Here is a 27973-nt window from a genome sequence, read left to right as displayed (position 1 = left end):
AAGAACTTTACAAAGCTCATGTCATGAATGTACAAAACTCTCACCAGATTTTCTTTACTGAAGGAATACTCAAGGAATTGAATTTGCCAACTTTATTAAAAATTGAGATGATTTAGGGATGAATTCCTTAACTCGTTCATATCGATTAGATTGCACTCTCAGGTTTAATTGCTCTTGGGATGAAATAATGGAGATAATTATAAAAATTCATATTTGCTATTCTTCAATTTTTAAAAGCATATTTTAATAGCTATTTATACCTATTCAAAAGTTAAGAGAAAATATTTTTCCACATCAAATATGGCATAGGTAAAGGTATTATTTCAATCCTTCCTAAAATAGATCTGCAAAAACAAATGCCTCATGAAAGCAAGAGGTTAACTTTGCTGTCCATGGCATGAATAAAAAGTATTCAAGGAGTTTTATCCTCAGATAATTGAATTGAACACATAAATACTGCTTTTATCCCATGGATTTTCTAACAGGTAAGACAGGCCCAACAACTCTATGCTATTCATTAAAAATAACAATCACCTTACATTCCTGAGTAAAAATTATTTGGTAGCTTGGATATGCATGCCATCTCTCAAAGGCAGAGGACATAGATTCTAATAGATCCTAAATTACTTTTTTTCCTTTGAGGAATTGGGAAGAAAAGTCTTTTATCAGTTATGATAGTTATAAATATCTGGCTTGTATACAGTGGTTATTTAATAGTACTAAATTTTGGAAAACATACTTTTCTGGATATTTTCAGTGTTTCCACTGATTCCTTTGAACTACTACTTCTTATCCTACACTTAGGATCATTGCTTTTTTTCCACAAGACTCAACTCACTCAGTTTCCTTTCTTGTACTTCATGTCTCTGATTACCATGCTCCATTAACATTTAACATAACTTATGTATAAATTATGATTATATTCTACACTCTTGTAGTATTTTTCATCATCTCCCACTTGGATTATGAATTCCATGAGAGTGATATTTCATCTTTTTCTTTATTTTTTAGCTTTTTCTAAGGACTTAAATATTTTTTCAGTAGGAGGGTGAAGATCATTTGTGAAGTCTGGAGGAAGATCTACAGTGAAGAGAAGAGGACATCAGAGTATCAAATGACTCTCTAATCCACAGATATAAATCAATTATATATTGACTATATATATTTGGGAGGTTACCACAGGTCAAAACTGAAATCTGGGCAGGTCATGGAGTATGCAAATAGATTTAGGCCACTTTCCCAGGAAAAAGTTAATGAGAAAGATGCTAGATTGAATGCTGAGAATAGTGAAATATGATCTGGTAATTAAGTAAACACAGGCCACCTTCAATAATAAAAGACAAACTTAAAACACGTTCTAGAATATATGATCTCAGGATAGATTTCAACTAACAATAAGTTGAATGCTTTTTATATTACCAAATGTTAAAGCAGGTGTACAGAATTGTTAAAGGACCCAGCTGAATTTAGGATGCCAGCATAGTCTATAGCATTTACACTAGAATATTTATGATAAAGTTTATAGGACATTATCTATATGGTAAACTTTATTTGCAATTAGCAGTAATTCTTGGTGGGGGGCAGAGAATTTATTTTATTTTATTTTTTAAATTTTTATTTAAATTCTTGTTAGTTAACATACAGTGTGATATTGGTTTTAGAAGAGAATTTAGTGATTCAGCACCTACATATAACTCCTAGTGTTCAACACAAGTGCCTTCCTTAATACTCACACCCCATTTAGCCCCTCCCCTGCCCAGCTCTCCTCTAGCAACTCTGTTTGTTCTCTATAATTAAGAATCTCTTATGATTTGTCTCCTTTTTTCCCCACTTTCCTTATATTCATTGGTTTCATTTCTTAAATGGTGTGAAATCACATGGTATTTGTCTTTCTCTGACTGACTTATTTCACTTAGCATAAGACACTCTAGCTCCAGCCCTATTGTTGCAAATAACAAGATTTCATTATTTTTGATGGCTGAATAATATTTCATTGTGTGTGTGTGTGTGTGTGTGAATGTGGACATATATATATATATATATATATATATATATATATATATATACACTCTTCTGTTTTTAAAGTAACCATATTCAGTTGCACTGGTGCAGAGATATGAATTTAAACAAGGCTATGGTTTCACCAAGAATTTGCACAAGTAAAGAAAGAAGGTATGGAATTGAGGGAATATGCAAAAAAAAATGATTATAATGATTAAACAAATGAAGAAGGCATCAAGGAGACCAATTACATGGGGGAAATCCATGATGAGGAGCATTGTATACATCTCATTCAACATGTCAAAGAGTTAACTGCCCATTGTCTGTAGGTTGTCCTACAGAAGGACCATCTCCTGAGACACTGGAGTTTGATGAGTATCTATCTGAACTCCAATTGTGGTCACTTTCTTTGTTAAATGCCAAGAAGCCTCCCTACCCCACAGTAGAAGTAAAGTCCTTAATCCCCAAAGGTATAGAGACACTAATGGTAAAATATCAGTATAGGTACTTGGGCAGGGCTAGGAAATGCTCTGCCCCCATCCATCCCCTAACACCTGCTTCTAATGTTTTCTGACTCATTTTGATAGGATTATGCCATGTGACCTAATGATAATTTAATTGCTCAGTAGACCGAGGAAAAAAAATCAGAGAAAATGTCATTCTGTATTCAACTTATTTCATAAATCATAATTGTCAAGAAGAGAAAAACTGAACAGAATTAGACTTTGAAAAGATAATTTTATAGGTTCTAAAGGGAAAAAAAGGCATTATCTTATAGCCAAATTCAAGAAAGATTGATCATCGAAGATAAAATTTTGACATTGATAATTTAACCAAAAATTAAGGCAGCACATACACTGAGTTCTTCATCAATGGGTTTATATCTCTATAAAACGTTTTTAAATGATGGAAAAAGTTAAGTAAAATACAAAAAAAATTGCATTAAACTAGAGTAACATTGTCTGGTAAGCTAAAGAATAGAATTGATCTTTGAGAAATAAAAACAATAAAATAATTACTTGGGACAGAAATAAAAGAAAACAAAGAGACTGAGGTAAGGTAAATAAAGAACACCATGTCCTTTTTGTTTGTTTGTTTGTTTTTTATTTCTTTATTTGTTTTTAAGACAGGGAATACTTTATTCAAACCCATCACAGAAATGTAACAAAGTGGTTTTAAGTGTTGTGTTTTAAAGCATAGGTCAATAATTGTATATGAGAGTATACACTGCTTACATACAAATTAACTGATCAGAGCCTAACTTTTCAATGTTCAAAACAGAATACGTGAATAAACAAATAAAACCTTTAAAAATTAAAAAAAAAAAACAGAATACGCTTCCCTGTAAAAGCAGCACCTTTGTGACATTTTTAACTTTAGTATTCCTCTCCTTATTTTTCACCCTCTCCTTCAATAGAATCCACACCAACCTCCTCATAATCCTTCTCCAGGCTAGCCATGTCCTCACGGGCCTCAGAAAACTCTCCTTCCTCCATGCCCTCACCCACATACCAGTGAACAAAGGCACGCTTGGCATACATCAGGTCAAACTTGTGGTCCAGGCAAGCCCAGGCTCATCAATGGCTGTGGTGGTGCTCAGCATGCACACAGCTCACTATACTTTGGCCAGGTCTCCACCAGGTACCACAGTGAGAGGCTGAAAATTAATGCCCACTTTGAAGCCAGTGGAGCACCAGTCCACAAACTGGATGGTACGCTTGGTCTTGATGGTGGCAATGGCAGCACTGACATCTTTGGGAACCACGTTGCTACTGTACAACAGGCAGCAAGTCATGTATTTATCATGGTGAGGGTCACATTTCACCATCTGATTGCCTGGCTCAAAGCATGCATTGGTGATCTCTGCTACAGAAAGCTGTTCATGGTAGGCTTTCTCAGAAGAGATGACAGGGGCATATGTGGCCAAATGGAAGTGGATGTGGGGATAGGGCACCAGGTTGGTCTGGAATTCCATCAGATCAACATTCAGGGCTCCATCAAATCTGAGAGAAGCAGTAATGGAGGACACAATTTGACCTATCAACCTATTTAGATTAGTGTAGGTTGGGCGTTCAATATCGAGGTTTCTACAACAGATGTCATAGATGGCCCGTGGGTTCCAGGTCTATAACACTGTGGTGAGCACATGCTCGCCAGTGCCTGTCTCACTAAAGAAGGTGTTGAAGGATTCACCTCCTCCCCCAATGGTCTTGTCACTTGGCATCTGGCCATTCGCTGAATGCCATGTTCCAGGCAATAGGGCTCCCAGCAGGCATTGCCAACCTGGACACCAGCCTGGCCAACGTGGATGGAGACATATTCATGCACGGTTGCTGCTTTGTGGCTGCTGAGCAGATGGCAGAGCAGAAGAGGAGAGGTTGTTGCTTCTTACAGCACGACTCTTAGGTGGTCAATGCAAGAGAACCTGTGCGTCTTTTTTGTTTTTTGTTTTTTTCCTACAGAAAAGTTGTCTGTAAATGGTAGGTTCCCATCTGTCTGTAACATTGTGGAAAATCAGATTAGTTTACATTCTACTGCATAAGTTCTAAGAACACAATCAGTTTTGAAATATTTTTCATATATACCCATTCCAGTTCATTTTCATGGCCATTATTTTGGCCCGGATAGTGATCACCTGGTTCTTAGCACAGAAATCAAGTGGAATTTGTCTCTTTTCTCCACAAACAGCACTTCTTCACTAACACAAGAAATATTTGTATATAAATGCAGATATTTAATAGTCTGGACATGGACATGGGCTAATTTCCTCATGCAGCACAGTGAAAACCACCATTCCTTTCTACATGCACAGTATACATTGTTAATTGTCTTTGGTCAGCTGGCAAGTTCCCCCAAAAGGTTTCCCTTTTAAAATTGCTTTTTCTATTCACTCTTTTTCAATCTATATTATTCAGCTAGGGAACTACCTTTTGGCTTCCTACCATTTTCCCATAAAAATCTATCACTCAAGCCCTGTAGAAAGTGTTGCTTCTATTAGTAAGGTAATGTTTTCAGGACAGTATCTTTTCAAAGGAGATAATTTATATAATTGCCCTTGACTGTCAGTTTTGTCAACTGCAGGAATGCTTCATAATTATTTGCCAGTAGAAGATCCTGAGAATTATGTAGAGAAATTTTGAAATGAGCAAAATACACAAGTCTCAGAGAACAAACACTGCTATTTAGATTATTAGCTCAAAGGAAAACCTTGAAAAAGTAGATTTATTACCATGCTCTCATTACTAGATGGATTGGAGATAACTATAATTCATCAGACTGAAAATGTAACTTCTATCAGCTAATTATGCAAATAACTAGTAAGATTAACTTGCAGGTATATTCTTTGAAATATTGAAGTTTGATGGCAAAGGAAGTATAAGCATTAATAACCACTCATTATTATTACCAAATACACCTATTTTCCTGATATATGACTAAATAATTAGGATATTAAACTATGAGAGATATAAAAATATTAGAAATGTAGCATTTTATCTTTTGAAAACACTTTATGTAAGCAGTATAATTATCATTGTCTGCTAATAACAGTATTGTCATTTTCTTTTTATCACTTGCCTTGTTCTTAAAAAAATTTTTAGAAGGTATGTAATGTTTCTTTAAATAAACTGTAACTCAGTGAAAGTGACATTATAGCTGACTTTTTTGTCATCTCAAAGCTCATATGATTCCTATGCATACTTTTCTTATTATTTAGCTTTATCCTGGAAGAGAACAACCAATTCATTGAAACAAATGAGTGAAAAATTGCTCTTTCTTCCTGAACTGTCAACCAAGGTTCTCAAAGTTGAGAAAAGATTAAAACAAATAGGCATTAAGATGAAAAATCAGTTATTATACTTGAGATTTAGATTCAAAATATTTCAGTATTTTGCAGACATTCAATATATTTCTCTACCTATAAAACTTATGGTTTTCTGTCTCGACAGTGTATACTTTACTATAAGTTATCGGAAACAATACTGTTGATTATTATAATGATGATAATGATGACGGAGTATTATTCAGATGTTTCCAAATTTTCTCTATATAAATCTCTCTTGTTAACAGAAGTTGAAAAACTATACTGCTGCTCAAATAAAAAAGTTTTCATTTAGTTTTGCATAATATTGAAAATAGCACACAAGTCTGTAAATGGCTGTATTTTTATTGTTTTACTTTTTTAATTTAAATCCAAATTGCCAACATATAGTATAACACCCAGCGTTCATCCCATCAAGGACTCTCCTCAGTGCCCGTCACCCAGTTACCCCATCCCCCCATGTACCTCCCCTTCCACAACCTTTTGCTTCTTTCCCAGAGTTAGGAGTCTCATGGTTTGTCTCCCTCTCTAATTTTTCCCACTCAGTTACCTTCCTTTTGCTTACAATCCCTTTAACTATTTCTCATATTTCACATATGAGTGAAACCATATAATGTTTGTCCTTCTCCAATTAAGTTATTTCACTCAGCATAATACCCTCCAGTTCCATCCATGTTGAAGCAAATAGGGGGTACTCATCTCTTCTGATGGCTGACTAATATTCCATTGTATATATAGACCACATCTTCTTTATCCATTCATCTGTCAAAGGACACCAAGGCTCCTTCCACAGTTTGGCTATTGTGGACATTGCTGCTATGAACATTGAGGTGCAGGTGTCCCGGCATTTCACTACATCAGTATCTTTGGGGTAAATCTCCAGTAGTGCAATTGCTGGGTCATAGGGTAGCTCTATTTTTAACTCTTTGAGGAACCTCCACACAGTTTTCCAGAGTGGCTGCACCAGTTCACATTCCCACCAACAGTGCAAGAGGGTTCCCCTTTCCCCACACCCTCTCTAACATTTGTTATTTCCTGTTTTGTTAATTTTTGCCATTCTCACTGGTGTGAGGTGGTATCTCATTGTGGTTTTGACTTGTATTTCCCTGATGGCAAGTGATGCAGAGCATTTTCTCAAGTGCTTGTTGGCCATGTGTATGTCTTCTTTGGTGAAATTTCTGTTCATGTCTTCTACCCATTTCATGATTGGATTTTTTGTTCCTTTGCTGTTGAGTTTGATAAGTTTTTTATAGATCCTAGATACTAGCCCTCTATCTGATATGTCACTTGTCACATATCTTCTCCCATTCTGTAGGTTGTGTTTTTCTAGTTTCATTGTTCTCCACACGGATGCCCAATTTTTCCCAACACCATTTATTGAAGATACTGTCCTTTTTCTAGTGGATATTCTTTCCTGCTTTGTCGAATATTAGTTGACCACAGACTGGAGTGCCCATTTCTGAGTTCTCTATTCTGTTCCATTGATCTATGTGTCTGTTTTTGTGCCAGTAGTATGCTGTCTTGATGATCACAGCTATGTAATACAACTTGAAATCTGGCATTGTGGTGCCCCCAGGATTGGTTTTCTTTTTCAATATTCCTCTGGCTATTCAGGGTCTTTTTTTATTCCACCTAAATCTTAAGATTATTTGTTCCAACTCTGTGAAGAAAGTCCATGGTATTTTGATAGGGATTGCATTGAATGTGTAAATTGCCCTGGGTAGCATAGACATTTTCACGATATTAATTCTTCCAATCCATGAGCATGGAATGTTTTTCCATCTCTTTGTGTCTTCCTCAATTTCTTTCAGAAGTGTTCTGTAGTTTTTAGGTATAGATCCTTTACCTCTTCAGTTAGGTTTATTCCGAGGTATCTTATGGTTTTGGTGCCATTGTAAATGGGATTGATTCCTTAATTTCTCTTTCTTCAGTCTCATTCTTAGTGTATAGAAATGCCACTGATTCTGGTGTATTGATTTTGTATCCTGCCACATTGCTGAATTGCTGTATGAGTTCTAGCAATCTTGAGGTGGAGTCTTTGGGTTTTCTATATACAGTATCATGTCATCTGTGAAGAGGAAGAATTTGACTTATTTGCCAATTTGAATGCCTTTTATTTATTTTTGTTGTCTGATTGCTGGTGCTAGGACTTCTAGTACTCTGTTGAATAGCAATGGTGAGATTGGACATCCCTGTCATGTTCCTGATCTTAGGGGAAAGGCTCTCAGATTTTTTTTTAATTTTTAAAGTAATATCTACACCCAATTTGGGGCTCAAACTCAGAACCCTGAGATGAACAGCCACATGCTCTACTTACTAAGGCAGCCAGGCACCCCTGTTATTTTTTTTTATTTTTATTTTTGAAACTTGTTTTTTTGCTGTTATATCAAACCTGAAATACAATAGAAAAATAAAAGTTTTAGGGGTGTAGCAAGCAAATGAAGCTGAAACTCCCAAGAAAATTGAGGTAAATGAAACAGCTTCATACTTATGGTACATATTTGATTTTGTGTCATTTTTATAATTTTACTTAAAGCTTTTAACATATCATTTCTGTAATATTAAAAAATCAAATTTAATTAAATTTAAAAAATTAAAATAGAGACTGTGGAGTTCTGCTTAGAGACATTAAACATTGACAGAGAATACTAAGTATTTAATTTACCTATTCTTGTTAGGTTTAATCATTTCCTAATACTCAAATTTCAAGGTTACCAGCCATAAAATCCTTTTCTGTAGCCTTCAGGACTGTGTAACTAGTAATCCAGAATCTTTATTAAAGTATATGTACCATTGTTTGTTATCTGTATTCAATTTCCCCTTATGCAGATTGGAAGAAAAAATGTAGCATCATGTAAAAAAAAATATATTGTTTTCGTTTTTCAAATGGAGACATGGCAGGCTGAATATTTGAAAAGGAAATGTATTACACAGAAGGATGTTGAGCTGTGTTCTCCAGTGAAGTCTAAAAGTTCACAGAATTTTTTTATTGCTATTCTGCTAGTGCTCTTTGACCGTCACATATAGTTTCATGATCTTTTCATTAACCACTCATCCTCTTTTATTTTCTTTTGATATGAAAGTTTTTTTTAAATTAATGTGAATAAAACACCAGAGGAATTATGCTTTGGTAATAATGATAGTGAATAAATATAATCTTTATTTTTTAAAAGTGCATTGTTGGTCAAAAGCAATAATTATTATTCATTAAATATTTACAACGTGTTGGCCACTTGAGTAAACACTTAATATACATCATCTCATTGTCCTTTCCAGAAGAAATATTTCTCATTCTACAGATGGAACTGAGACTGAAATTACAGGTGTTATAGAGTAGGCAGTGAAGCTAAGATTTGAATATCAGTTTGTCTGATACAAAAATCCATATTTTGCCAAACAATCCTCACTATTTTTTCTTAGTGATCTTATATTTTGCTATTAATAAACACGTGCAATTGAAGTATATTCATTCATAATGGAAATGATTAGCTTGGTATTATTTTATACAAGAATAAAACTAAAATTGAGAAAATTTAAGTTCTCAAACTTTTAGGTAAGTATAGTAACACCAAATTTCTTTTCTTTTTTTTTTTTTTTAAAGTTTCTTTTTTTTTTTTAATTATTTATTTTAATTTATGATAGTCACAGAGAGAGATAGAGAGGCAGAGACATAGGCAGAGGGAGAAGCAGGCTCCAAGCACCGGGAGCCCGACGTGGGATTCGATCCTGGGTCTCCAGGATCACGCCCTGGGCCAAAGGCAGGCGCCAAACTGCTGCGCCACCCAGGGATCCCCAAATTTCTTTTCACTAGCTTTAAAAAATAAAAGCAATCTTATACTCCAACGTAATTACCATCTTAAAAATGTATTGCCAAAACATTTTTAGCACATACAAAGAAGGAAGACGAAGAGTATAAATTACAGGCACACAGTGATTATCCCAAAATCCTAGTGCTGAAAAAATGAAGCTTAATACCAGTTAAGCTGTCACTAAGTCAGAGTTAAAGGAATAGTGAGGTAAAATTTTTATAATTGCTTATAATTTTCAGAGTTTTGAAAACAATTTCTTGGGCAGATGTTTTTACATTGTCCTAAATGTTCCTGTCTCTATTAAGTGTTAAACATTTTCTCTGGTTTATACACTAACATATTAATCATTTCCAGTCTTTCAAGATGACTACCTGGTAACATTAACATAAAGATATATAGTGATCACTACATTATTATGAATTCCTTTCACCTGATACACTTGAAAAAATCAAATTAGTCTCTGTTACTTAGTATGGTGCATTGTTCAAAAAAATGAATTTATCATTAAATCGCTGGCCTTGAAAATTAAGTATTAATTAAAATTTGACTATTAGAAAATTATCTCAGAGAAACATCATTTAACATGTAATTCTCTTAAATTTATGACATTATGAATGAAATACTGGGCCAAAGCTTGTTTATGCCAATGGCATAAGTTACTGTCATTTCTATTTCTAAAAGCAGTGAATTCTTATCAAACCTCCCTTGTCAAATTTTATTTTAAATTATCTTTCAACCAAGTATAAGCTATTTAAGAGTTAATTATCCAGTTATGGCTTCTCTGTACCTTTATTTTTGTCCGTTTCCACGGGGCTTTTTTTTTTTTTTTTTCCTGTGTGGTGATCAAAATTCCAAAGTCTATAGACTATTGGAAAATAAAATTACAGTGATTATTCAGTTTTATTAATTATACCTAGTTCTAATGAAAAGTTTATGACAGAAATTATTGATAGTTCTGAAACATAAGACTGGAACCTGGTAAATTTAATTTATTCTGGTTATTTATGGGCCAGAATAATAAAGGATTGTGTGGTGATATCCTAAACTAAAAAGGTAGTTAATCCAAAGGAATAAATACTAGTTAATTAAGACGGAATGATAAATATAAATATCTTAAACCATTCTCTATGCTATGATTTACTCATCACCATTAACTTCAAAACATAATCAATATAAAATGACCTAAACAGTAGAAATCTAGAAGCTATCTTATGTAAATATTTTTATAAAATACACTTTTTCCAAATTAGTTAAAAAATAAAGTGACCTAAATATTTCTAAAGGAAGCAAAAATTAGTTCTGTTGAATCTCCTACTCTTTTGTTTGCTGGGAAAAAAATTTTTTTTTCAATGTTCTAAAAATAAATAAATTCTACCTATAAATGAAATATCAACACTGGTTATTACTTTAACATTTTATAAGTTTGCTGATTTTCAAGGGTTTTTTTTAAGATTTTATTTATTTATTCATTCATTCATTCATTCATTCATTCATTCATGAGAAAGGCAGAGAGAGAAAGGCAGAGACATAGGCAGAGGGAGAAGCAGGCTCCATGCAGGGAGTCTGATGTGGGACTCAACCCCAGGACTCTGGGATCATGCCTTGAGCCAAGGCAGGTGCTCAATCACTAAGCCACCCAGGCATCTTGATTTTCACTTTTAAAACACACACACACACACACACACACACACACACACACACATCCCAATAAACTCCACCCCTCCAGTCTCAACTTAAAGTCTTAAATCCCTACTTTTCTTCTCACACCACATCTGTTTCATCATGAAATCCTATTGACTGTAATTTCAAAACATATTCAGCTTTTGTTATCACTTCCATCTCATGACTTTGGTTTAAACCATTATTACTTCTTGCCTACATGATGGCACTATTTTAAAAAATAGTTTTCCTGTTTTCAGTTTTAAATCTAAGAAGCTTGGAACTCACCACTCTATCCTAACAGGTGAAAGCTAAACACACCAAAAAATCAACAAGTCTTTTTGGATTTGTAAGAGAGGGGAGGACCCAGGGAAAATCATGGCCTCAATTGGACTCCTTAGTAGTTATTCAAAGAAATTGAAAGCTTATGTACACACAAAACCCTGTACAAGTCTGTTTCCAACAGCTTTATTCATAGTTGCCAATGCTTGGTAAGAACCAAGATGTCCTTCAGTAGGTGAATTTATAAACTGCAGTACATCCAGGAAATGGGATATTATTTAGTGCTAAAAAGAAATGATCAAGCCATAAAAAGAAACAGAGGAACCTTAAATTCATATTTTAAGGGAAATACTCATTCTTAAAAGGCTATATACTGCATGATTCTAACAATATGACATATATTTTTTATTTTTATTATTATAAATTATTATTATATATATTATTATATTATTTTTATTATTTTTATTATTTTTATTAATATTACATATATTTTTTGACTTTATTTATTTGAGAAAGAGAAAGAGAGAGCATGAATGGGGAAAGGCAGAGAGAGAGAGGGAGAAGTAGATTCTACTGAGCAGGAAGTCCACTGTAGAGCTAAATCTAAGACCCAGGGATTATGACCAGAGCCAAAGGTAAAACAATTGAATGAGCCACTCAGGTGCCCCAGTGACTTTTTGAAAAAGGCAACAATGGAGATTATAAAAAGATCAGTGGGTATCAGAGTTTAATGGGAAAAACTAATTTCCTATGCTTACAGAGAAGCAAAAATATTATGACTTCTTTACTTATCATGAACCTAAGGTTTTGAAGCTTCATTCATGCTAAAAATGAAAAATATATCTAGCAACCCAAGGTAGTTCTGTTATTTATGGAGGATTTAAACTTTTTGAAGAATTGTTTAATTCAGGTTTCTTCTCACGATTTTCTGCCTTCTCCTCTCTTCTTCCCAAGTGTGATCTACATTTTGTATAGGGCTAAGAATGCTGCAGTGAGTGTTAAACCTAACCCTATGATAAGAACCTGATGAGTCAGCAGGTATTTGGTGGTCTACAGTCCATGTTAGTAAGATTCAAACGTACAAATTTCACTGCACTCTTGGCATTTGTATGCCCTATCATGGCTATTGACCACCAGATTGTTAACCTCTGGATCCCCACACAAACTTAATATCTTTTGTGAGTTTTCCCTCAATGGGAACACAGAACTTAAACTCTGTGTGTGTCTTTCAGCCAATGGAAACGTAGTTCCTTTGGGGTAAAAATTAGCTAGTACACATATGCAATCTTCAACTCCTTTATTATGTAAACTATTTATTTTTACTATCTTGGGCTATGATTTATAGAATGCTCAAACATCATTTTTTCTAAAAAGCCCAGTTTCTGCATTTCTAAGTCCTGATGTTCAAAACTTTTAGGCATTTGTATGAGTTTAAAAATGTGTCTATTAAGGAAAAAGATGAGGACTAATTTAATTATCTTCTAAACATTGTATCCAAGCTGAGTAAGTTTAAAACTCTGTTTAATAGAAACTATCAGAATCCCACACACAATATGGAATTTTAACTTCATGATAAAAATTAAATGATTTTGCTAAACACTATTTGTTAATTTAAGAAATAATCAGTATGCAGCTACTACATACAACAGTGTTAGTCAAAAAAGTACTGCCCTCGTCAGAATTGCATTCTAGCCAAGAAAGACAGAATAAACAAGATAAATAAAAACATGTAGGGTGACAGCTAATAAATAATGAAGAGCAGCAGAGAGGATAGGGAGGGTTTTTATTCTTGGTGGGTGTATTTAGGTGAAGATATATCTGGTCACATATTTAAATAAAAGAGGGTTTCTAATTATTCAGGGTTATGGAATTTTAAAATAACAATAAAAAAAGACCTGTGAAAAAGTTACCTAGGATAACAAAATTTAAATACAATAAATTTTGAATTCATGATATCTGCCTCCAGTCTTCTACACAGTTTCAAGGAGAGGAACGCTAGAGTTCTTACTTTCTTTGGTATGAGAGAAGATAGACAAGGAGAGGATGAGGACAGTGGAGAACCAACCACAGGACCAGGTAATTTAATCCAGACTGAAAAATGGCATCTGGTTGCTCCAAAGCATGGGCCACAGGGGAGATTCAGCAGGCAAAGCCAGAGCAGCTGGTTTTAATAGGCTACTTAGTCCATTCCATCAGCCTCACAGTGATACATCCCTGAAGGTTATGCTCTAGATCTCTTTGGACCCATCATGCTGTGCTATGTTGAAGCTTTATTGGACTTATGTTAAAGCAATAGATATATTTTCATTTACAGCAAGATCGAGAATTTACTAGAAAAAAAAGAATTTATTCAGGTTAAACTATTGTATGCGTATATATATACATACATATATGTATACATATATACACACACAGACTCCATATATAAACATACACTTGCACACACTATACATGAACATATATGTATTTGTGTGTGTGTGTGTGTGATCTGCAATGAAATAGCAAGATCTAATCACAAGAAACAAAAATATTTCTAGTCCTGCTGATGAGTCAGTAGATGAATTATCAGGAAGTAATTCTTTAAATATTTTTTAACTATCCATAATTATACATCACAAATCCACATATGCTTCTTTGGCCCTGTACTCTAAATTTTGATTCTTCTCCTCCTGATTTTCAATTCAAGGAGAAAAGTGCAAAATGACTTGGGGTGGAAATGGCAAAAAACAACCAAAAGGGAATTATTCTTCTCCTTCAAATTTGTATAAAATTTAAAACTAGAATGTTTAAGATTACCTAGTCTGAATCTATTAAAAAGTAGATCTTTTGTCCCTGGAAAAAGAACGAGAAATCATAGAGGTCCTAAGGTTATGAAGCAAAATACTGGCATTTGATGTGAGAAACAAAGGCAGAAGAAAAATTAGTAAATTTCCTTACTACCTATAGCTCATTGACATGTCCTTGAAACAGGCAGAGTGACATTCCTCTAGGGACTCAACTGCCTCGACGTTACTACTTTGCTAAGGGCAAAAGGCAATCTTAGCCTGACCCCCAGGACCCTGTAAGTCTATTTTAACATATAAAAAATTCCTTTAGAAATTTCCTTTATCTCTAACCACACTCCCAAGGTATATCCTGGCAATCATCCCCTAAGCATATGGTCCACTGATATAAAGGGTCTCATGACTAAGGTTTTATTAGACACTAATAAATGACCTTTTCCCAACAATAGCTAGCCCCCTCAAGGTCCTGAAAACCTTCCTTCCAAAATTCTGTAGAGACTTATACTATCGCTAACCCCTGCCCAATCTGGAAGTATGTAATGGGCCACTCTTCATGGCCCCAATGCAGCTCTTTCTGCCCATGGGTCCTGTCCCTGTGTTTTAATAAAATCACCTTTTTTTGCACTAAAGACATCTCAAGAATTCTTTCTTGGCTGTTGGCTTCAAACCCTAATGTCTTTTCCAACATCAGTATTCAAACCAGGATCCACATTTCCTGATTCCAAGACAAGTTCTCTTACATCATACTAACTAATAAAAAAATGGAATTTAGAATGTTACCTTCTTTATAAGCAAAATACAGTAATTGAGCTAATAATTATAATTTCTCTTAGCTTTAAAAAGAAATAACTCAATGAGAGATGACCCCTCTTTTCATATAATACAAAGACCAGCAACACAATTTTCAGGACCCAGAGCAAAATGAAAATGTAGAGCCCTTTGTTAAAAAAAAAACTATTAAGACTTTCAAGATGGTGAAAGCAGAGAATGAAACTAAGCATAAATCCATTGTAAGCTCAGAGTTCTGTGGAATAACACAATTTATATGCTCTTGAGGCTGGTCCTGTATATCAATATTGAGGAAGGCATCAGAAAGAGGCAAGCATATATTTGATGAAAGATCGTCAAGAGTCTGAAGATTGAGAGGGGGCACCAATCAGACTTGGTGATTGGACAAATACATTTTATGCATGTTATCTTTTTTTTCAAAACCAACGAATCAATGTCCTCCAGCCTCACCAGTCCCTCTGAGGATTTGGTGAGGAGGCCAGTTAATCTCTTTCTCAGGAGGAACCAATGAGTCTATATTTCTCTTCATCCACTGTCATACAGTAGGAAAAAAATACACAGAATTTAACTCATGGTGTCCTGGGAGCAGTGTTGAGACAAGTGTAGGTAGTTGTCAATTTCTACTCTGTCCACTGTGTTTGTTACACAGTTTTACAAAAATGTAATTTCCGGACAGGAAGGCACATAATTCAGGCCATGCAGGTAATCTATGGAATAATAAAAATATTTTTATTCATTTTGCTTATTTAGGGATTATAGAAAGTTGGAAAAAGTAAGCATTAAAAAGGTAAACACCAATGCTAAAACAGTATGCTATTCAAGAAAAAATTTCCTTAAACTACTTACATTTTCTATAATTTTATTATTTTATATACATAGTCCCTTAGGGTATAACCATTGGATAAATAAAGGGAAATGCTATTATAATAAGAATGACTTGACATGTTACCACTCTTGATGCCATAGCTCTGCTAACATTTCCCTTACAGATATTTTTTTCATTACTTTTTTGGGACTCTTTCTTTTTGATCATTTTACATAGGGAAATCTGGTATATCTGTCCCAGGAAGTCATCCATTATGAAATGTAAATATTATTGTGCTTTATGAGAGTAAAAATAAACAATAAGAGATTTAGCAGCCATTATCTTGGCTTTTATACACAAGACGATTAAGAAACTAGAAGGAAATTTAAAAGGAACTGAAAATATTGTGCCTAGAAAAAGCTCAATAACAAATTTCCTAAGCACCTGTCTAAAGAACTTGGCTTCTGTAAGTATAATAATAAAGTAGATCCAGAAACTTAATTATCATTAAAATAATTCAGAGTGTAAATTCTCTAAAGACTGAACCTTACATTTTTGATATGCAGAACACTGTTATCATCTGACAAAAGTTATGCTCTCCACATACAAATTAGCATATCCTCATAAATACTAAAACTCTTTAAGTCAAAGACCAGTCCATGGCCCAGAACACAAACCATCAACTTTCTTTTCAATAGATCACTAAAATAACCTATTGCTCTAGTTTAGCTAAGTTCATTAGACCTTATTATTAAAGGAGAATACATCTTGATAGAATCTTTGCAGTTTCAGAAAAGGAAATGTTAGCAGAGCATATAAGGTTTTGGAATCTGGGCTCTGGTGGTTTAATAGTATCAGATAGGAGAGACTGGGAAAGTATGTTTTCAGGACTTTGTAATCTGGGCTCAAGAGAACTATTTGAATGTAATTGTTTGTGACATAATAATTTAGAATTGGTCGGTTGGTAAAATGAGTATTAATATGTAAGCAGTTATCTGAGTAGATGAGTAATCTATTGTCCTAATGAAAGGCATATTTACCCAGATGAATAAACTGGAAGTACAGTTTGACTTTTCTAATAGTGCTAAGATTACTGAATTACATGAATAATTTAGTCTTCAAAATAGTTTTAAGTGTTAAAGTATCATTTTCATATGCTAAAAACAGCTTCCATTAATAGAATGTGCATATTAATTATTTAACTCATTAATGAATTAATAAGATGGTGACTCTACAGCATTTAAAGAACCAAAATATATAGTCCATTATGAAAGGCATTTTTTAAAAAAGAACATTATAAAAAGGATGCAACATTAAATACAAACCTAGTTAATGTTTATAGGCCCAGAAGTTACCTTTTCTACCAAAAAGAAATTTGTAAGCAGACATGCAACTTCATAGTGACTGGGCTCTAATAAAATAGCAAATAGTGGGTAAATTCTCTTAATGAAATAAATACATTTTAGGTGTTCTTGGAACTGTCATACTATGAGCACTTGGGTGGCTCAGTCTCTTAAGTACCTGCCTTCAGCTTGGGTTATGATCCCTGCACCCGGCTCCCTGTTCAGTGGGGAGTTTGCTTCTCTCTCAACTCCTCACCCCACTCATGTTCTCTCTCTCTCTCCACACTCTCTCTTTTCAAATATATAAATACAATCTTTAAAAAACTGCCATAATACATATTTTTAATTTTCATGGGTATTTATAGTTTTTCTTTAAAGTTTCTCCATTTTGATCAGAAATAATCTTAAGTGGCACTCAAATTTAACAAGAAGGCTGGTCGCATTTTGGTTTGTTTTGAATGTCTACAACTAAAAGGATTAACTATGTAAACCTCCTTGAGTGCAAACTGTTAAGACCATGAATTCATTTCTATCCTGAACTTCTATTAATAAATACAGTATTAGACTTTTTAAAAACCTCAATTATTACACCTGCAGTACTTGTTGATTTTGAAGAATTTGTGTATATTCAAGGTGTTCAACACATACTGAGGTTTTTGGCTTGCCAGTAAAGTGTCCAACGACCTTTAGGTATACAACAGGTTAGCAGGCCAGTTTTCTGTCTGTTTTTCTTTTCTTTTTTTTTTTTTTTAAAGATTTTATTTAATTATTCATGAGAAACAGAGACAGGCAGAGACATAGGCAGAGGGAGAGGAAGGCTCCCTGCGGGGTGCTCAATTAAGGACTCAATCCCTGGACCCCAGGATCATGACCTGAGTCAAAGGTGGATGCTCAACTCAACCATTGAGCCACCCAGGTACCCATCCTGTTTTTGTTTCAATTACTGCCTTTGCAAATCAAAATACAACTTATTATTTAAAGAAGGGTTTTCAGTTCTGATTCAATAGATTTATTCTGAAATAGGACAAAGAGTATATCTTGGTAGTATAATTGATACTGGTTAAGGGGAAGGGACAGATTTTTTTTTTTTAAGATTTTATTTATTTATTCACGAGAGACACAGAGAGATAGAGGCAGAGACACAGGCAGAGTGAGGACCAGGATCCATGCAGGGAGCCCAACATGGGACTCCATCCCGGGTCTCCAGGATCACGGCCTGGAGAAGGTGGTGCTAAACCGCTGAGCCTCCAGGGCTGCCTGGGACCGATTCTTATTGACTGTATGCAGACAACTACATTGCCATAAGAACTAAGGATATAATTATAATAAAATATAAACAAAAATATTTTGTTTCCGAAATCTGAAATCAAACACAGTGGGTCATGAGCAAAGGAATGATAGACTCAGTGGTTGCAAAACAAATATTCCTATACCTTCTAATTGTTCTACCAATACTGGTGTTTTTGTTTTTGTTTCTGTTTTTCCTCCTTCTAGAGCCAAACAATTTTTTGGCAGAAAAAAAGCCAGAATGTTAAAGGGCAAATTCAATGTGATTGACTCAATTGTACAAGAAAATCAGGAAGTTAACTTAATGATTAACTTCCCATTGAAGCTGAAGTTGAACTTGAATATTTCTTTTAACTGCCTGCAGGTATAGAGCTTTGTAAAAGATTGGATTTGTAACCAGCTGTGAGTTTTCAAGACAATGTTTAGGCTAAATGAATTAGCAAATAACTTCAGCCAGACAGGTTAATGTATGTGTCTAGGAAGACTGCAGCATGTTTAATACATAGTTGGTTTTTTTTTCCCCCTCTACTACATTTTGCTTGTTACATTGTACCTGACTTCTTTTTGGAAGAAAAAAAAGTGCATTTCTGAACTAGATACAATGGCTCAGTAGAATTTTTGATAATATATGACTTAAATACACCCTATAAGTCTCAAATCTAAATATGAGATAATGCCCATAATTTCTGTACAGTGTTAGTTCTCAGACTATTCCAATGCTTAAGGTCAAATTAACTACATATGTTTAGGTGATTTTTATATGACCCTATACAAAGTAGACTTAGTAGCTATATTTAGTAAAGCATAGCCATTGATTTTTCCAAAGCCATGATAACCTATTTCTCAAGTTAATGATATTTTACATCTTCTCCCTAGCCATTTATTTGGTCTGCACAGATTGACAGAATTTTAGGACTAAAACTACTTTATAAATCATAAAACCCAAAGCCTTTCATCTACATATGAGGAAATAAGACGCAAGGGTTTACATGACTCATTCAAGGTTCTTAGTTAGTGTGTAGAAACTTGAGCCTGTGACTCCAGGATCTTAATCCAATATTCTTACCACTGTTTCATTCTGCTGTAATGGAAAGATTAAATTAAAAACTTTTGCTCAGGTACATTCATAAAGAGTATCTTGACATCACAAATATTCAATTTAATATCATTTTATGCATTTGATTAAGCAATTAAATGAAAGTTGACTTTATTTTTCACATTATCCAATATTATAGGTGCTAGCCACCGGTAGCAACTGAGCACTCGAAATGTGCCCTGCTTAAGCAAAGATATGCCATTAAGCATAAAATACACACTGGAATTTTAAGGCTTAAGATAAAGAAAATAATATAAACAAACTCATTAATAATTCTATATTCTTTATTTAAGTAATATTTGGCTTAAATTACAATATATTAAAATTAATTTCATCTGTTTCTATTCTAATTTGCCTACTAGAACTTTTAAAATTACATATGAGGCTCCTATTATTTATCTGTTGGGCAGTGCTGCTTTGTCCAACAGATAAATTTTGACACCAAATTGATGAATTTAATTTTGTTGACATCTGAAAATTATACCTTTATATTCAACTAATTAAAACTTCTATTTAAATAACTTTTTTGGCAGGATGATCCATTAGTAACTATTTTTTTAAAGATTTATTTTATGTTATTTATTCAGAGAGAGAAAGGGAGAGAGGCAGAGACACAGGCAGAGAGAAGCAGGCTCCATGCAGGGAGCCCGATGTGGAACTCGATCCCGGGTCCCCAGGATCATCCCTGGGCTGCAGGCGGCGCTAAACCGCTGCACCACCGGGGCTGCCCCCATTAGTAACCATTTTTAAAAACAGTTTTATCTGAAAAGAATGACTTTATAAAGCACTAATATTTACATTGGCATTTAAATATGTTCACCTTCAGTCCCTTATATTTTGTTATTTTTACATGTATGCATTAAGTCTTGGTGTAGCTATTGCAATTCACATCCCTCAAGAGAAAGGTCCAACAATCATTTGTTTGTGGCTCACATTACTCATATAAGAGGCCACAGGTGGTAGATAATTAAATATTAACACCATGAGCTGCTGTAAACAGAATGCAGAGAAGCTAGTTGCGGATAATACTAAATAAGTATCAATACATTCTGACTCAGTCCAGTAATAGAAACAGATTTTGGCTCTGAATATAATCTAGATGTTACTCTTTTTAGTTAAATAGAGTAGAATGAAATCACTCCCCATTATGGTAGTAAGAACAGAAAAAAGGAGATTAATATAACCTACAGATGTTGAATAGAAATATATAAGCAAAAAAAAAAAGAAAAAAGAAAAAAGAAATATATAAGCATCCATGGATACAGAGGCTACTTGGTAGGACTGTGAGGCAATTTCCCCTTGGTCTCTCAGTTTCTGCACTATCTGTTTCTAATTCTTTCAAGACCACTTTTATAATGAACAGTTCGGAAGACACTGACTGGTTCCCTCTAGAGTAAAGAGCATGCAACCTTACTGCTTATTACAGTCAAGTTCCCTAAGACTGTGGTTACTCTCCTCCAAGTGCAGGTATTACTTGGTCTTCTTAGTGTTTCCTTGCCAGAATTGGCACTTGGGGCATTGCCCAATGGAAGTTGATACACTGGCCAAAGACATTGCTGTAATAAATTCCTTTGCTTCTGACTTGATAGTTTAATGTTTTTGTTTTTTAGAAACTATGAAACTGTTTGGTAGATTAGGTTGTTAGCTTGCAAACTGAGTAAATTCTCAGACTTCCACAGTTCTTGTCAGGGAGGTAGTATATACACACTCTTATTTTGCTTTTTTAAAATACTGAAGAACTTAAGACAGCACACATGTGCTTAAAATAAATTGTGTAATTTAACAAAGACTCAATAATTTTCCAAAGATTATGAAGATCTTTTATAGGAAGACAATATCCCAACATATGAATAATAACAAAAAAGAATTTCCTCAAAACTGAACAATATAACAAGAAAAATTCAGGTAATAACTAAATAGAGATCTTTCCTTTAACAAAACTGGCAAAAAGATATCTCCAAATCTTTCCCAAATAAAGTACTTAAAATTCATATCAATCTTTAACTCTGATATTTTTATTCTACAGTCAAATAAGTATGTAACATTTATCTTTATATTATATAACAAATTTAAGTATATATTAAATAAAATATGCATACTTATATATTAAGCTATATATAAATATATAAAAAATACATATACTTATATATTAAACTATGTAATAAATATAAATGAGTAGCTTTATGTCATAATATGAATTTTGTAATTCAAATAGGTAGTTCTGTTATATCTGTTACAGTTTTTAAGTCCTGAGGTGAAGAATTTCTTGCAATATGCTTAAACAGAGATATGTGAATCATGTGGACTTCAAACATCATAGTCAAGATTCTGATGCATAAAATAGGCAAAACATTTAAGTAACACTTTTTTTATAGATGAGACAATGTCTTCGGCCATGTTTACCATATCTCAGTAGTATGAAATGACAATAAGCAAAATATGTCTGTATTGGTCATGGTAAGTATTATTAATTACTATAAAAAAAACAGCTCCAGCATCTCAGTAATTTAATGTAGTCAGAGATTATTTTTCACTCACTCTGGAGTTCAATGGCAGTTGGCTTAGCCTTTGGGCGACTGTTTCACAGATAATTTAAAAAATAAGGCTCCTCCCTTAAGCGGCTTTCAAAGACCTTGGGATAATCACTAGATACTTGCATTCTGCCAGAAAATGAAGATGCTGAGATAATTTGAGAGACTATGTGAGAAATTTTATAGGGCAGCCTGGGTAGCTCAGCAGTTTAGCGCCTCTTTTAGACCAGGGCATGATCCTAGGGACCCAGGATTGAGTCCCACATCAGGCTCCCTGCATGGAGCCTGCTTCTCCCTCTGCCTGTGCCTCTGCCTCAACCTCTCTCTCTCTGTCTCTCATGAATAAATAAATAAAATCTTTAAAAGAAAAAAAAAGATGTATTGAAACCAGAAAGTTATGTATAGTTCCAAAAACCAAACTCTTAAAATAATGCCACAAAGGAGGTTTCTTTTGTTTTGGTTTTGTTTAAGAGCTATGATCAGTTCTTTTTTTTTTTTAATTTTTTTTATTGGTGTTCAATTTGCCAACATTTAGCATAACACCCAGTGCTCATCCTGCCAAGTGCCCCCCTCAGGGCCCATCACCCAGTCACCCCAACCCCCTGCCCACCTCCCCTTCCATTACCCCTTGTTCATTTCCCAGAGTTAGGTGACTCTCATGTTTTGTATGACCAGTTCTTCTTATTTTTAAAAGATTTTATTTATTTATTCATGACAGACCCAGAAAGAGAGAGGCAGAGGGAGAAGCAGGCTCCCTACAGGGAACCCGATGTGGAACTCGATCCCAGGACTTCAGGATCATGCTTTGGACTGAAAGCAGGTGCTAAACCACTGAGCCACCCAGGCATCCCATTAGCTCTTATTATTATTTTTTCCATTAGCTCTTATTTTAAAGTCTTCTGAGAGTCAAAGGAGTTTCATCTATATTTATTCATTTGTTGTCAAAATATACTCATATTTGAACAATTTTTAGAAAGCAAATATTTCAAGCATTGCAGCAATTCTCAGATATACAAACTGATTTAAAAAATCAGTACTCTGTAGTTTTATTTTTTTTTAATTTATCTCTGAAGAAAACAAACTATTTTACATTAGGAATAGCATATTTCTGGAGAAGTCACTTAATAACTACATTTGCAATTATTTATGATACAAGTATAAACCCACATTCTACAAAATAAATTTTAATAGAATTTTATTCATAGCATTCATTTATTGTATGTAGCAATGTGAAATTTAGAAGTAGCATTTTTTTTTCTTTAAAATTTATTTATGATAGTCACAGAGACAGAGAGGCAGAGGGAGGAGCAGGCTCCATGCACTGGGAGCCCGACGTGGGATTCGATCCCGGGTCTCCAGGATCGCGCCCTGGGCCAAAGGCAGGCGCCAAACCGCTGCGCCACCCAGGGATCCCTAGAAGTAGCATTTTGACAGACAGATGGAGAAAAGTGTTTATGATGGAGAGAAATGTAGGAGACAAGAAATTCATTACTAAGAGCAAACCAGGAAGTGGTAATTTATATAATCCTGTACAAACCAGTAAGTGTCAGCCTACCTCTGAACAGTGAGCAATAAACATGTACAAGGTAATTTTAAGATTTTTTCCATGTTTTCTTCTCTGATAATAAATTTGCATTGTTTTAATAATGATTAAATATTGATTCAATATACAGAAGGCAAGGAAGCTGAAATATTTTATTATTTTTACTTGAAGATAATACTAAATTACAACTTGGAAACTGTCTATGGTCCAGAGGGAGTCACTACTTCACTGCTTTTGGGTTTCACTGATAGTCAAAAGAAATTAAACATCAGATGTAGCTTTATAAAAACTAACAAATAATTGGACTTATTTCAGGAATAAGCTATTGAAAGCAGTATTAAGACTAGATTTTGAAATCTTAAAAAATGTTATGCCTAGGAATTGATGCATACGTAAATTGAAGTTATAGGAATATGTCTTTGGATATTAACTATGCCAATATAATAAATATATCCTTATTAGTTTTTATAACTCTGCCCAAGCAGAAATCAGAGCAAAAGTCAATGCTCATTCTCAAAACCAAAACTAAGTACAAGGTTTGTTAGTTTGTTTTGGAGAAGTAAATCACTGGATTAAAAATACAAAGGTACTTCTGTATAGGACTTTTTGTATGAAAACAAATATTCTGTATTAACCAAGAGAGCACTAACATCCTTCTCAACTTAAATAACTTTAGACTAGGTTCTTCCTGACTATAGTCCTCTGATCTCTCTTTTTTTTACTTTAGAAAACTTGTCATTGAAAATTATTCCTGTGCCTCATGAGATGTAAGTCTTCTACAACCTAAGGATGTCTTTCTCAAGAACCTGGAAGTCATCTCTTTGACATGTAATCCAAAAACATAGGGTCCCTACTTCCAGTCTCTGTGGGAGGGTAGGACCCTAACTTTGGTGAGCTAATTAGCAAAAACAGATAGCCTCATCACAGAAACCAACTTCCATCCCTAGTGTATTCCAGTACTTTTATATTAGCTCACCCCATCCATTAAAAATTCCCTTGCCTTTTGTTTCAGTGGAATTGAGTTCACTCACTCTTCCCTATTGCAATAATCTTGAATAAAGCCTTCCTTGCCTTTTTAACTCTGGTGCAATTTTTTTTCTTTGACAGTTCAAATCCTCAAAAATAGTTCAGTATTAATGCATTATTCCCAAATGCCCTTTCGTTGTTTATGCCCCCAGAATTGGTTTCTGGGATGAAGATCTATGTCAGGCTCACTGCTCAGTCTCCTTTTCTCTCTGCCCCTCCACTCCTGCTCCTTCTCTCTATTGCTCTCTCTTAAATGATTAGTTAACTACATCTTTTAAAAATTGTTGTTTTCTAAAAAATTTGGGAAAGGTAAAATAGATAACATAAGGCAACAACTATAGTTATGTTTTCAATATATTCTAAGAAATTATTGAGGATAACTTTAGATAGCTGCCTTACTACTATGTGTATGAGATTTGAGAATCCTATGCTACAAATAGTATCATTAAACCCTTACTTTTAACACCACTATTGGCAAAAATCTCTAGGTAATGTTGAAATTATGTATTAACAATAAGAAACTAAAAGTCCAAAAACACAGTACTTGAGAAGTACAATTTTACTTAAGCAATAGAATTGTATTTAAGTGAAAAAGAAAAGATACAGATTTACATAGTATTACTAACTAAATCTCAAGATAAGAAAAAGTATAAATGACACAGCTGATTGTTTAAAATAGAGATAAAGCTAACAATGTCTGAAGAACCATCCAGAATGCAATTTGCTTGAGAAGACCCCAGAGCCACCTGATAGGACAGATATAATTGAATAATCCTTTCTCTAGTTTTTTTATAAACCATTATTTTGAACAAGTCTAAGCAAGTTTTTTCCCCATAACTTTCTAAGTTTCTAGAAACATTGTGAGATAAAAGAGTAATAAAAAGTAAAGGTATTAGTAAATTAGCCATTGCCTTTGCTTAATTATAAAGGATTCCAAAAAGAAAAGGAAATAAAATAACCATAAAGTCAATATCTACTTAATTAAAAAATGCTAAAGGGGTTTTTAACTCTTTGTATATAGTATTTGCTCTGGTTTTCACATGATGAAAACAGTAATAGTTCCTTGTTCTGGGCCACTAAACATTGATTGCCAAGTGTTTGACTAACAAAGGGAGCGGTTTTAGGATGGCAGTAAAGAGGTAAAGAATAAGTAAGCTATTAACAGTCATTCTCTGGAACAAACATCATTCTAGGCAAATTCAACCTAAATCAGAAAAATGTGCAACCAAAGGGAAAGGCAAGAAAACACACATGTCAAAACACAGAACTCTGACATTACAGTCTAAGCAGAATGAATGAATTACTACTATAAACAGTGATGTGATATATCTCATAAGCATAATGCTGAGATAAAATAAACTCAAAAGTACATTTGTTCTAAACAGATATGGAGTCATATTGTCAGCAAAAATATGCACAAGAATATCAGAGCAGCACAATTTATAAGAGCCCAAACCTGTAATCAACCAAATGTCCATCAATATTAGAATGGATAAACCAATTGTGCTATCCATGCAATGAACTAACATACAATAAAGGGAATGAATAAACTGCAGCTACATACATGATATCAATTGGATGAAGCCAGATACAAATGAGTATATACTTCAAGATTCTATTTATATACAGTTTATAAAGGGCAAAATTATTCTAACATGAAAGAAATCAGGACAGTAGTTACCTCTATAGGAGAATGACCTAAATTGTACAAGAGGGAACTTCTGTATTGTTAATATTTTCTTCTTTCTTGGTCTCAGTGAGGTTACTTGAGTGGTTTATTTTGTGAAAATTTGTTGAATCAAACTCTAATGATGTGTACACTTTTATGTTTATTTTTTCAACTTTAATTTCACTTTTTTGTACACCTTAAATATATAATGCTTTTATTTAGCATAATTTTAGAATCATCTTAACTTGTAAGGAGATGTCTTTTCACAAAGCCAACTATGTAGGGGATCCCTGAGTGGCTTAGCGGTTTAGCACCTGCCTTTGGCCCAGGGCACGATCCTGGAGTCCCAGGATCGAGTCCTGCGTCAGGCTCCCGGCATGGAGCCTGCTTCTCCCTCTGCCTGTGTCTCTGCCTCTCTCTCTCTCTCTGTCTACATCTATCATGAATAAATAAATCTTAAAAAAAAAGCCCACTATGTGTTACAAAATGGGTTTAAAAATAGAAATTAATTCAACTTTTATGATTAAAGAAAAATTATTGTTCACTTAGCCTCAAATTTTTTAAAGATAGACAAAACTGTAACAAAGCAAAAGTTAGAATTTTACAATTCATCAGAAAAATACTTAAGAAATTTTGAGGTTGTCCCTTTACCTCCATTTAAATGCTATTTTTGAGTACTATATTTAAAGATCCTAATTGTTGATTGCTTATCTTGTGCTATACAGTTTAATAAGAATCACAAATATTATCTAATTTCCCTTCACAATATCTCTAGGCTATATATTAAATAAAGAGGTGAAGACTATAATTAGATTCTTTTTGATACTGAAACCAGTCTATACATGTACTAGGGGAATACGCACCTTACTCAACATTTTGTCTGCCTCTAGTACTTCCATGGCACATAACAAGTACTATATATCTACTAAAAGCCAACTAAAATAATGAATGCACTAAATGATTAAATACTTCACAAATTTTTGGAAATCTCTTTACGGGAGCATATAAAATCATAGCATCTCTAGTGTTTCCAAATGAAAGAGTTAAGGGTCTTGGAGGGGGATGATTGTTTATTCTATTGAAATTGCATCATCGATGGCTGATAAGTTTAGAAAGGATTGAGGTTTACCTAGATCTTCTATTTAAGAATCGCGAGATCTCCAAATAATAACCATTAATACTGATTAACTTTAATTTTCATAGCATTTATAGTCTTTATTAGTCTAACCTCACCTTTTTATTGAGCCCACTGAGAGATGAAATGCCACTCACCAGTTTATTTTTCAAGCATAACTGTATATATAAAATATGATCATGCCTCTATATCTATTGAGAGAGAGGCATTTAAATGGAAGTCAATAGATTAATTTCCCTCTTTTAAAACAAAAGGAGCATTTAAGAAACAAAACAGATCAACACAGGGGAAAGGAAATAAAAGAAAAAAAGAAAGGGAAGCAAACCGTAAGAGACTCTTAACTATAGAGAACAAACAAACTGAGGGTTAGTTGCTGCAGCAGAGGTGAGCAGGAG

General features: G+C 34.0%; 1 pseudogene; it reads right to left on the bottom strand.

The window, feature by feature from the left end:
* Positions 1 to 3392: 3392 nt before the first annotated feature.
* LOC121492707 lies at positions 3393 to 4233 on the bottom strand (annotated as a pseudogene).
* Positions 4234 to 27973: the final 23740 nt, after the last annotated feature.

Source organism: Vulpes lagopus, chromosome 6 (genome assembly GCF_018345385.1).
Source record: "Vulpes lagopus strain Blue_001 chromosome 6, ASM1834538v1, whole genome shotgun sequence".
Lineage (NCBI taxonomy): Eukaryota > Metazoa > Chordata > Mammalia > Carnivora > Canidae > Vulpes > Vulpes lagopus.
The sequence above is the reverse complement of the archived record's forward strand: the minus strand, read 5'-3'. Positions and strand labels throughout refer to the sequence as shown.